Source organism: Podarcis melisellensis (genome assembly GCF_964234715.1).
Source record: "Podarcis melisellensis genome assembly, chromosome: 10".
NCBI classification, from domain to species: domain Eukaryota; kingdom Metazoa; phylum Chordata; class Lepidosauria; order Squamata; family Lacertidae; genus Podarcis; species Podarcis melisellensis.
This window is the reverse complement of record NC_138542.1, coordinates 36252827-36266362: the sequence shown is the minus strand read 5'-3', so window position 1 is coordinate 36266362 and position 13536 is coordinate 36252827.

Here is a 13536-nt window from a genome sequence, read left to right as displayed (position 1 = left end):
CACCACGGACTCTCACTGTGTGTGAGAAGATGTGTGGATCCACTCACAGAGAAGGATGTTACTATTATATTTCCTAATTTAGGAGTGCACCAACCCAAAGAAGTCTTAAAGGACTAGGAGATAAACAGTGCCAGATAAACAGTACCTTTAGAGGCACTAAGCAATGCTGCTAATAATAATAATAATAATAATAATAATAATAATTATTATTATTATTATTATTATTATTATTATTATTATTTATTTGTCCATCCATCCATCCCACCCATCTGGCTGGGTTTTCCCAGCCACTCTGGGCGGCTCCCAACAGAATACCTCGGGTTAAGTACTTAATTCATTCCGGAGGTCCATACTTAACCTGAAACTGTTCTTAACCTGAAGCACCACTTTAGCTAATGGGGCCTCCTGCGCCGCTGCTGCACGATTTCTGTTCTCATCCTGAAGCAAACTTCTTAACCAGAAGCACTATTTCTGGGTTAGCAGAGTCTGTAACCTGAAGCGTATGGAACCAGAGGTACCACTGTATTAAAAACATGATAAAACATCGAACATGAAAACTTCCCTAAACAGGGCTGCCTTTAATTCAATGCAGACTTGTACCAACCCTAAAATAAAAAACTGAAATAAAACAGATTTATTGCAACACACGACAGGATCTGATTTCCTCGCATTGTTCCCATCTACGTCTGTAGAATGCCTCGTGGTTTATGCTGCGATAAGTAATAAGAGAACAGAAAAATGGGGGAAGAGTGTGGAGTGTAAGGAAGTCTTAACAAAGTTCTGATTGTTCCCATGAAAACTACGTCAACGCTCTTTTTAAATATCAAATGTCAAATTCTTTCCCTCCCCCCCATTTATTTCTTTTTTTACTGGTGCCCTAAAGCACACACTTAGCCTGCCTATTGGGTAATGCAGCAGGGGAAATAAACTTTCACCAATGTGCTGTACTTTTGCAAAGGAGCACTGACCCCAGGGGTAGTCTTTTCGAGAATCACATTTCTCCATGGCGAATACTGAGTATTCCAGGAAGGTAGAAGCATTTCATAACAAGTCCCCAACTGTGACAATCGGCAGGAAAACTTTTTGAACAGGCAAGGTTGCTATGGGAACACCTAAATAAAAACCTGAAGGAACACTGCTGATATGGGTGCTGCTGCACCTTAACCCTTAATGCCCTGTTGCAGGACCAACTGATGTGTGGTGCTTAATATGAGTCGCTAATAGGCAAAAGTAATTCACTGTGTGTTGCTACAGTACGACGGTGTACATGTCTACTCGGAAGTTAAGTCTCTTTGTGGATAAGAAGGCTTCCTCGCAGGTAAGTGGGCACAGGATGGCAGCCTAGGGTTGGCATTTGGGAAACAGGGTTCTTGTGCCCTTAGAACTTGGGGCCAGGCAGAAATTCAACAGGTTATGCCTTTTCTTGTATGGGAATACAATTATGGGTGAAGTTTCCCCATGACTCTAAAAGGTAAAGGTATATAAGTCTTTCAGCAGGCATGTAAAAGTTGAAACAGAAGGTGCCTGTTGAATCTCTATTGGCACAATATTCCACAGTACTGGGCCTATTCTGTGTTATGCCCTGCACACCAAATGGCAGCCATTTTTTGACCAGTGCCACCCCACAGTATTCTCCCATTGCTCCAAAAAGGTTGGCAATCCCTAGAGTGGACAGTAGTGGAGCAAGAAGAAAACTGACCCAATAGTAGTATTGTGTGTTCCAGCCGTGGTGAGGTGTGCACTTCAATCTGTGGCATTTCACTAATGTGAAACATTCCTAATAATTAAAGGTATAAGGTAAAGGGACCTCTGACCATTAGGTCCAGTCGTGACCAACTCTGAGGTTGTGGTGCTCATCTCGCTTTATTGGCCGAGGGAGCCGGCGTGCAGCTTCTGGGTCATGTGGCCAGCATGACTAAGCTGCTACTGGCGAACCAGAGCAGCGCACGGAAACTCGGTTTACCTTCCCGCCAGAGCGGTACCTATTTATCTACTTGCACTTTGACATGCTTTCGAACTGCTAGGTTGGCAGGAGCAGGGACCAAGCAACGGGAGCTCACCCCGTCATGGGGATTCGGACCGTGACCTTCTGATTGGCAAGCCCTAGGCTCTGTGGTTTAACCCACAGCGCCACCCGCGTCCCTTATTAAAGGTATAATTCAATGCAATTTAGTTATGGCACTCAGAGTCTACTGACAAGGGCATGGAGAATGCCATTTTGACAGGTCTAGTAGCATTTTGCTTATGGTACAATGCATACCAAAAAGTCCTTATCACCAAACTGTTGATAACATACATCAACCAGTGGTTGCTGGTGCCCATTGGGACTGGTGGGGTGGAAGGCAGGAGGAGCAACAGTAGGTGGAACTACAGCCAAGCACATGCAGAAGCAAGTAATTCTAGTTTTGTCCCCATTCTCCACCCTGTTGTTTTTGTTAAGGACAACACTGAGGCTGGTTTTCTTTCCCCTGAATTCTTTAGGAGGAAACAATGTTTCTCTACAATAAAATTGGTATGGTTGTGTAATGAAGAAACATTCTACGAACTCATTTGAACCTGCAAATGAGTTTGTATAATGTGAATTAATACCACTACACATCATTTCCAATGGCAATTAATTGACAGTATGCTTCTGGGATCTTTTTGGACCTCACATCTATCTGAAAAACAGCAAAATTTGCTCCAGTTGTAAATGTTTGTAAATGGAAATAGTCTACAGCCAGGAGAACCATTGATAGGAAGTACAACAGAAAACACGATGCATGCTCAGTTGTCACACCTGAATCAATAACTCAAAGATGAATTTGAGAATCACTGGATAGGATTGTATGAAGAATGCACACCTGCAAAGCTTATCTAGGTCAAAATGAGAGGAAATTTTTTGTTTTTCTAAATTAAGAGCACAAGCCTGCCAAACATTGAACACATTTCAAACAAATTGCACTTCCTTGTTTCGGATCTGTGCTTCAAGCTCAGCAAATTGGCCATGGATGGTCTGGCTCTGAGCAGCTTGGAAGTCTATCCCCACAGTATTAGCACATTGCCAGAGGCAGTATTAGGCTAGTACAACTGGTGCAGCCACACCGGGCCCCATGCTGCAGGGGACACCAAAGCAATGCTGTAGAATGGAGTTTAAGAGGCAAGGGGTGCCTAGTGTCACACAGGGCGCCGCTAAAATTTGGGAACCCCCAGTCTGCCACTGACATTGCCAATTCTCAATTTAAACCAATATGACACTTGTGTGATTCATACAGATGTGATAAATACAAGCTTTCATCCTTCGGTTCTGTTAGATCCTAAATAATATTGAATAATCTTTTTACTAGAGGCTGTTTAATTCCAAATCAATGTACGGGCAGCTTAAAGCATCATATATCATATATGGTTTGGAAATGTGGGTGAGAGTAGAAGATGGGTTTGGTGGACAGCCAAAAAAGGAGCATGTAATAAAGCACTGAAGTTATTTCTGGGATTGAGGAGTAGCTCAGGGTAAAGGGGCTGGTCAGTGAATGTCCTAAAAGGGAGACTGGGATAGGCCTGGTCTTGGTTGGGTGGGTGGGAACTGTTCAGTCTTCCTTTGCCAAAGGCAGCCTCTGGTCCTGGGCCCTTGGTGGTGCTTCTCTAAGTCGAGGGGTCCTCTGCGGTGGTCATTCCATTATATAAGCCCATACTATGAATCACACACATTTTATGGGCGATACTATATCATGAGCATTGCAGAATGCACTCTTTTGCGTAATTATAATGGGGGTGGGAATACTTTTTAAAAATGCAATCTAAAAGTTTTTGGTTTGCATTATATTTTAATCTAGAGATTCCCCCCCCCAATTTGTATATTTAAACTATTATTTCTATTGATTATTTCATGTTTTATGGACAATAAGCAAGTTTTGCAGCATTTGTTGTTTCACTTTCCAGCAATCCATTTAGTTTAATCAATATAGCTCCACTCCCTTGCCATCTGCTTCTCCACCTACCATTCTGTTCAATTCTGGACAGTTTAAAGAGAAATGGGTATTATATGGTGATTCTATTGGTTCATATAGCTTCTGTTTCTTTTAATGTTTCCGTAACTTGCTTAAAACCAACTAAAATTGCAAATGAAAAGCTTGGGTTATTCATATGATTAAAAAGAAGCATCAAAGTTTCATTCATAGATTTGAGATAGATAGATGATAGATAGATAGATAGATGATAGATAGATATAGAGATATAGAGATATAGAGATATAGATAGATAGATGACCCTTTGGGAAGAATTTCACACAAATATATCATAACCCTCAACACTTTTCTCATGAGGGGGTTGAGGGGCCATGCAGCTTAACCATGTGGCCATTATCAGCATGCCCGGTGCTCCCTCACAATCATGCATTTGGTAGGACCTAGGACACACGCACCCTTCATATGGAGGAGCTCTATGTATGTACATCAATGTAGGGCCCCTTCTCAATGTCCAAAAACATGGACAATGGAGACACATGGTTGCCTGCATGGCAGGGGACAGGCCAGGCCTGTACAGCCTTCCAGCTCTTCATGGATTCTCTTCGCATATGTGAGGAACGTTGTCTTTTCTCTTTCATAGATTTCTGAAGCTGAAGATATGGTGGTAGATTATAGAAACTTCAGTCCCTGAAGCAGCAAGGCAGCTTGCAAGCAGAGAAAACAAATGGTATCCAAGTCAGGATAAGGTGACTTTGAGGAGTCAATAGGCCCCTGTCAATATAACTGTTGACTTTGGATTAGCTCCCCTTTCTGAGAAACTTGTTGCTCTGTTCAGCTGAATTGCTTGAAGTACTACTTAGCTACCAGCCTGCCTTGGCAATCCAATTTCTCCTCTTTTCTGAATCTTTGGGGCTAGGCTGCAATAAATACTCAACACGATGAGCAAGTACAGCTTATGCAATAATTAAAGAAACTGTTTTCCAAAGACTGTTTGTTCTTTTTAGTGCTTTTTCATTATCTCTGACTTTGCTATCTCTCATAATGGTTATTTGCATATTTATCCCAGCATTCTGCTTACTCTTTAGATTATTCATGCCTGAGAAAATATTCTGAAGCAGAAAGGGAAAGTTTAATGAGTTTCAAGGGGACATGTCCAGGGTGTGTGTGTAAAATATAGAAACAAATGTCTGAATAGTTACCACAAAATATTTGCTAAAACTCTGCTTTTCAGCTTATTATATGTTCTCTCCATAATGTGATTTTAGGATAGAGCAGAGACTATACTATCATAGACTGTAATTTCTGTAAATGCACCCAGATAGACTGGAAAATAAAGACATGTTATAACAAAACAAAATAAGGCTGAATTCCTAACTGCACCTACCTGGGAGTAAGCCCCACTGAGTTCAATAGGACTTCCTTGTGAGTAGACATGGTGAGGATAACACTATGGGTGATACTTTTGACAGTGCAAACTTACGCATATTTACTATGAAGGATAATCCATTATATTCAATGGACCTTACTCTCAGGAATAAAACTCAGTGGCACTTATTTTTGAGTATACATATTGTGTGTTTTTGGGTAGGGGCGGTTTGACAGCATGATGCCTGAGTCCCTTGTAATTCTTGGGCTCTGGATCCAAAGAGGGTTGAAACCTAACTGAGGATTCCATTGTTGAATTGGCCAAGCAAGAGTCCTAAGTACCACCTAAGTGTGGTGGTTAGGAAAACAATGGCAGTGACTTTGTGCCAGAAGACAAATGGGTGGACCTCCCTTCCTCACCCAGTGAGAGGGACCATAGCCAGAGTTGAGTGTATGTGAGCTGGGATAGAGGCAGGCAGCGGCTGTGTAGTGGGAGCCGTGCCTGATTTCTGATTGACTTCCAAGGCCGTGACTATGGAAGAAGCAAAGGGGTGTTAATACTGTGAGCCCGTCCATCTTAGGCTTTGCAGAATGAACTATTTGCTATTAACTATTATAACAGAAATTACCAAGTTTGAACATTCTGCATTTGCATTAGGTTGCCTCTCAGAGTTTTTGCATGAGGATATATTTAAAGAATACAATAGGAAAATTCATGAATGACAAATTTAGAGAACACAATAGACAAATCCATGAATTAATCTCCTGCCCCTGGTTTATAGAATTTTAAAAGAAAAAAGAGGAATAAATCAGTGTCTTTATCTAGTATGGATTTACTGTAATACTACTAGAGTATTAATGGCACAGAAAAGTTTAAAATGTACCACACATGGCAAAAGAAAGCATCTTTTCAACCACCATGAATTATTGAAGGCTTCCACTTTAAGATGAGAGTCCACCTACACATTCTTAAATATTGGCTTAATTTATTGCTACTTAATATTCAAGAGCTCAGTGGCAGAGCACATACTTTGCATGCAAAATGTTCAAAGTTCAGTTCCTTACAACTCCAGTTACAAGGATCGCATGTAGCAAGGCTAGGAAAGTCCTCTGAAGAGCCACTGCCAGGCAGAGTGAACCAATGAATATGCTTGGCCTCACAAGATATGGTGTGTTTCTTTATAGTTGGCAGGCAAGTATCAGCAATATGGCTGCCCCTGTTCTGTCGAACAGCATTCCTGTCGAGATATGGCAAGTGCCCACATTCCAGAAACAGTTGAAGACAATTTTTTCTAATGGGCTTTTTCAAAAAAAGATAATTGGGCCTTTACCATTTGTCATGATTTCAGTCTTGTTTAAAAGGTATTGTTTTGTGTTTTCAACTGTGTTTAATTATTTCATGTATAAATTAACTTTAGACAGTAGTTTAGAAGGTGAATAATACATTTGTTGCAGAAATATTATTATTATTATTATTATTATTATTATTATTATTATTATTATTATTTATAAACCACCCATCTGACTGGGTTTCCCCAACCACTCTGGGCGGCTCACAACAATATATTAAAAGCACATTAAAACATCAAGCATTAAAAACTTCCCTAAACAGGGCTACCTTCAGATATCTTCTAAAAGTCAGATAGTTATTTTATTTCCTTGACATCTGATGGGAGGGCATTCCACAGGAAGAGTGCCACTACATAATAATAATAATAATAATAATAATAATAATAATAATAATAATTCAAGAACATATATCCTCTGTCACTTGAAAGAGTACAATTCCAGATATCTGTGCAGTTTCTTTAAAATATATAACTTCTCCTTTTAATTCGAATGTGACTGCTGTTAAATTAGGGTGATATATATGTGATTACATCCTTAACAAGTCCATGTCCTGCTACTTACTAATCTCTCTGGTTGCTTGATTCAGTCAACCATGTTTTAGGTGTGTTCCCCCTTTGCTTTATGTGACATATTGCCTGATGAAGAGTTCTGGAAAAGTCAAACACTTGCCACTTGGGTGGTATTTTGGTCCCAATAAAAGTATTGCTGAACTGTGGATTTTGACATTTTTTACTGTGTGTTTCCTTTTACAAGTTTTAGTTCTATCAGAGTTTAATTTTTTTTTTTTTAGCTGTTCTTATTTTTATCTGCAAGCTGCCTCAACTCCCTGTCAGGAAAGAAGGTAGGTATAATTTAACAACAACAATCTGTATATTTATAAATAAATTCCTTTATTTATTTCATGAAATCATTTATTAGATCCCAGTTTATTTGCATTTTTAAAACAGTAAAATTTGGAGATGCCATATTTGCAATTAAAATTTTGCATAGTACTGTATGTTTCCATAGTTTAGAAAAGTGTACCTGCTATATTGCTGTTCCTGTGTCATTCTTTTCAATAAATACCAAAATCAAATTGCTTGCTGCTTAAAATTCTTCAGTGAATGGCGTAATTATGATTTTAATGCTGTGCTGTATGAAATGTCTGATGGTTTTGTTTTTAAGGAGCTGTACTTTCTTTAATTCGAAAGGCATCTTTCAAGGTCTGAAAGGATGGCAGCAATTAAAAAGAAAATACTATGGGGACAAGCCTGCAGTGCGTGGAGGAAAAGATTGTTATTTGTTATTTACTTATAAAATTTCTGTGCCGCCCTTCATCCAAGGATCACAGGGTGGTTTACAATATTAAAAAAGAAGACTACATAACAAAAGAAAAGAATAACCCCTCCCCACACAGTTTTAAAGGCCATGGGTTGTTTAATTAGCCAAAGGCCTGGGAGAAAAAGAATATTTTTGCCTGGCGCCTAAAGACATGTAACCAAGATGCCAAGCGAGCCTCCCTCTTTAATATCTGTGAAGCTTTACATAAACTACAGTCACACCATGGATCCCAAATGCCTTGGTACTTGGACGTTTTGGCTCCTGAACGTCACAAACCCAGAAGTGAGTGTTCCGGTTTGCGAATGTGCTTTGGAACCCAAACATCCAATGAGGCTTCCGCGGCTTCTGATTGGCTGCAGGAGCTTCCTGGAGCCAATCAGAAGCTGCACTTTGGTTTCCGAATGTTTTGGAAGTTGAATGGACTTCTGGAGCAGATTCTGTTCAACTTCAAAGGTACGACTGTATATGTAAAAAGGGAGCAAGCTTTCAATGACAGATTATTCCATCAAGCGTAGGTTTATGCTTCATTGACTAGTCAGTGTAAACCAATTACAAAAATCTTGTGTGCTTAAACTTGATCAGGTTATGATGATGTCCTAGCAGCCCTTTCAATTGTTGCCATACAGTTGGTGTCCATGTACACTTGTATATTAAATGGAAAGGCGATATGGTGGTTCTGGTTGCTGAATTAAGTGAACCAGGATAGCAGATGATTAAGAAATAGCAGAAAGAAGAAGAAGTTTGTTGCTAGAACAAGATTAGTTATCAACATCAGTGGATGTTATCAGATGTTGAAGCACATATGGAGTAGGAGACACCAAACCAGCAGCAGCTGCCTACTGACACTGGTGTAATTACATGTAAATGCAAGCAGGTCTTGGATTCCTTGACTGAATTAGGAAACCATTCTTTTTTGCACCTTGCATAGTCCATCAATGAAACTACCAAAATACTTAATTGCTTCAGGAGCAGACTTGACAGCAGGGATTGGAGGACTTATTTCAGCCTGAACAGTTTCCATGAACAGCGCTCCATTGATTTTTGTGCATACTTTGTTAAAACAAATTGTAGTTTTAACTGTAGCACTGACACTGGTGGTGGCTGGAGAGGAATCTGTGGCATGCAACACCTTCCACCAGCTACTTGCCGTCGTGGACAAACAATCTGGCCACAGATATGTATGTGCTTTGGTAACTTCTAGATTAGACTGCTCAATGTGCTGTATGAAGAAGCCTTTGAAGGCTTCTCAGAATTGGTTCAAAATGTTGTTGCTAGGTTACTAGCTGGGAGCCACTATTTAAATAGCTGTGATGGCTGCCACTCCACTTTTTGGATTCCACTTTTTGGATTCAGATTACCCACTGCTGCCACCTTCCCTAACCCAAGGTATATCTCAGGGCTTTGGGGAGGGGGGAAAGGTAAGGCAGCAATTCACAGATCCTCCTTCTGACAAGAGTTATGCTTGCCTTGAGCCTGCTCATGGGATTCAAAGCACACACCTCACAACTCTTCTAGATATGAGCACTCTTACGCCTCTCTCCTTTTTATGCTTTTTCATTGCTGAGAGGAGTGCAGCTGAGCTATAGTCACACTCTGGCAGCAGTTGCCAAGGCGGTGCCTTCTATGTGGATATACCGTATTTTTCTGTGTATAAGACACCCCCCATGTATAAGACGGCCCCTATTTTGGGGGACTCTAAATAGAGCTAATCGCACATTGGCAAAGCCACCAATCATCTGCACGCTCGCTGAAAGCAAGCACCAATCGCTCGCCCAATTGCTGCAGCAGCCAATAGCCAGCAGACCTTGCAGTATCCACCAATCACCCGCAAAAACACAGCGGACGATATCCGGCTTGTGGCAGCCACCAATCGCCCATCCCACTTCTCCACTATCCATGTATAAGACAACCCCAAATTTTTAGCATAATATTTTAATAAAATGACCTAGTCTTATACTCGGAAAAATACGGTACTTGAGCTGCAAGTCCCATCATCCCTGACTACGCACTAGCCAACAAGCCCACTGACTTATCACTATAATCAACTCTGCATCTGGATTGAGTTTGAAAATATTCACCTCCATCCACTCCACCGCTGGTGGCCGGCATGGATTTTGAGACCTCAGAGCCCCATCTGGAAAAGAAGAAATAGAACTGAGTTTCGTCAGCTTGCTGACAGAGTATAAAAGTGAAAAGCCTTGGCATTCTGAAGTACACCACAGAACAATAATATATTATTATTTTCCTTGTCTATCATTTCAAGCCACATAGGTATACTCAAGAGGCAAGAAGATTAATGCTTTCATCTTCTTATTTAGTAGACTGGACTGGCTCTATTATAATCATGTTAGTAGTAATCATGTTAGTAGGAAGACAGAGTATGGATTCCACGGGTGGCTCCCACTCAATATATGATTATCTCAAAAGCAAGTAAACATTTGAAAGTGACTTGTAGCCGCTTCCCCAAACAAAAATTACCGTACCGCCGCTTCTGAGGTAATGCAGAAAACATTATTCACCTGGGGTTATTTCAAAGCAAAACACAGAGAAAATATAATTTTAGTAAGCTGGCACTGACCCAGAGGTTGAACCAAAACAAGCCGCAAACATCCAGAGACAGAAGCAGAAATCAAAGTATGATTGTAATTAAAATGGGTTTTTTTATGTAGCCTTCGTTCGAATGTGCTTTATGAATACCTTTTTTCTGAACAACTGCAGACCCAATTTAAAGATGGAAAGAAGAAATTGCATCCTTTGAGGTGCTGCAAGCAGAATGAAATGGTTTTGCAAACACCGGTATTAAGACACTTGTGTAAGTCTCAGAAATGAGCCCAGCTGAACAAAAGCAGACATTTAATGCACTTTATTCTTGTTTAATTCATAGAATCATAGAATTGTAGAGCTGGAATGGGCCCCAAGGGTCATCTAGTCCAACCCCTGTAATGCAGGAATCACAACCAGATCATGCATGACAGGTGACCACTCTCTGCTTAAAAACCTCCAGGATATAAATATAAATATAAGCAGGATATAAATTGCATCATTAAGACTGCAATCTGATACCTACTTGCCAAAGAGTAAGCCCCACTGAATTCAATGGGCCACACTTCTGATGGAGTGGTGTTGTATAGAATTGTGCTGCAAGGCTGCAATCATATACAGTCATACCTTGGGTTACAGATGCTTAAGGTTGCGTTTTTTCAGGTTACGGACCACTAAAACCCGGAAGTACCAGAACGGGTTACTTCTGGGTTTTGGCAATCGCACATGCGCAGAAGCGCCGAATCGCAACCAGCACGTGCGCAGACGCGGGTTGTGAACGCTGCGGGTTGTGAACATGCATCCCACATGGATCATGTTCACAACCCGAGTGTCCACTGTATACACTTACCTAGCAGTGAGTCCCAATTAAAATACTGCTTATTTCTGAGCAGATATACATAGGATTGCACTGTAAATAATCTGTTGGCTATAGATGAAGAGCGTTTAACGTAGAGACACTGTGGCAAAATATGCTAATCTTCTGAAATTATTTGCATATAATATGATTTGTATAAGCAATTATTATGTCTTCTGGTTCGTTTAATTAAATGAAACTGTTTCCACCATGAAATATCCTCAAACGTCTGCATGTACTGAGATACTACAGCATCTATCATAACTGATTAATCCATCCATTTAAACAGCGAATCTCTATAATCCGTTGATAGCCCTACTATGCTGGCTGTTAAACTAACTCTTTAGTCTGGAGTTGTGATCCCATGTATAGTTAACAGAATCAATTTGCCTACTAGTAATTTGAATCTTATGGTAGAAATGGGTAGCCACTCAGCCTAAAGTACAGTGCCACACTGGAAAGGCAATGCCCAGATTTTCCCACTGTGCCTATTTCACAAAACATAAACCAAAGCTTTTATTTTTGATGATCCTCACAGCTTTCTTTTCGGTCTCCAAATTCTAGTAACACAATGAGTCACAGTAAGCTTAAATGAACAACTACAATGGAGCCAACTACCCTCTGTGTCTGATTTTAAATGACTGTTTTGTTGGAAATTTAATGAAGCTTATATTTGGGAAACTGAACCTGTGCTCTGAAATGAATGCGAAGACCTTCAGCCTGGAGTTAATAGGGGAAAAGATGATTGCTTCTCCAAGAAACAATGCAGCTGTCAAAATTGCTATTAATGTGTACATACTTTTAAGACTCTCTTCATACATAGAGATTCATATGAAGAGTGTGGGCAGATGTGGAACAGGAAGAAGAATGGGACTTGTGAGTCAGTGTGAACATATTCCTTTCAATTAATCATAGCAACCCTTCAAAGCTCTTAAGGGAAATAACTAGAACTGCACTTTCATATTCCTTCATGCAAAAATATTTTTTTTAAAGAAAAAGTGCACTACAATATGTCTTTAGAAAGTAACCATGTACTGGTTACCAAAAAGTTTTGTCGGATGTGTTTCAAAAGAATAGCTCTTTTGAAATATTTAGCAGGTTATGTTGAAGTTAATTAATCCTGTTTAATGAAGGCCAGGGTCTCAAGGCACATGGAGCCACATTCTCGCTGAAGCTAAGCAGGTCTGGGTCTGGTCAGTGCCTGGACGGATGAGTGACTAGGAACCACACACATACTTCATTGGGTTCCATGCTACTTAAGCTGACAAATGTGCAGAGAGACAAAAGTGATGCCAATGGTGGTTTCCAAAGCGCAAGGTTGAAAACGTGGGTCATCCTTAGGTTAGATCCAGTTACAAAATACTGCTGAAGACTATTGAGTGCTGCTGCTTTGTCTAGAATTATTCTCCACTGGAATTATGGAATCTTAGGTAGACAATGCACATTAGCCTTCCCAAGACTAAATCAGTGCTGTACAGAAAAGCAAATGTGTTCAACAAAAAATCCTTTTGAGTGCCTCCAGACTATCACTACTATGGAGGAGCGATTCTGCGTCCCAGAAAATTAGTTTGTACAGTTAAAGTGGATTTGAGCACTCTGTTATCCCCTGATGGCCTTCATTGATGCCCCCCCGTCAGGCACACCGGACTCAGAACTTTTATTTAAATACTTTTAAATAAGTCTTTAGCCCTCCTAGGAAGAAAATATTGAAGTAAAGTAAGCCATTTCTGGGAAATGAGCCAGCATGGCTGCTCCTGCCTGTCAGGTTTTTAGCCAATAAGTGAAGTCAGAGCAGTGGTTGATAAGTGAGTTGTTTGGACACCAGATGATAGGAATATTTAGAGTCCTAAAGAGCTGCTATTTTCCCCTCCACATTCTTGCACTTTTCCTGCTTCTGTCCTGTTTCCAGTTCTTTGAATCTCCTTAATTTGCCTTTGCAACTTTACTATGGTGGGTTCATCTTAGATCAGGTAGTCCTTAGAAGTTATTTTCTGCAAATTCTATTATTAGAAGAAAGTCTCTTTGTGTAAGCCCAGTATTTGGTTTAAGATGGCACTAGAGAAAACTTGGAGTTTGTGTCTATAACAGCTGCATGGCAGGCAGAAATTAAAGTACGAAAATATAGTTATGGACAAAGCTTCACCACAATTGCACTGTCTA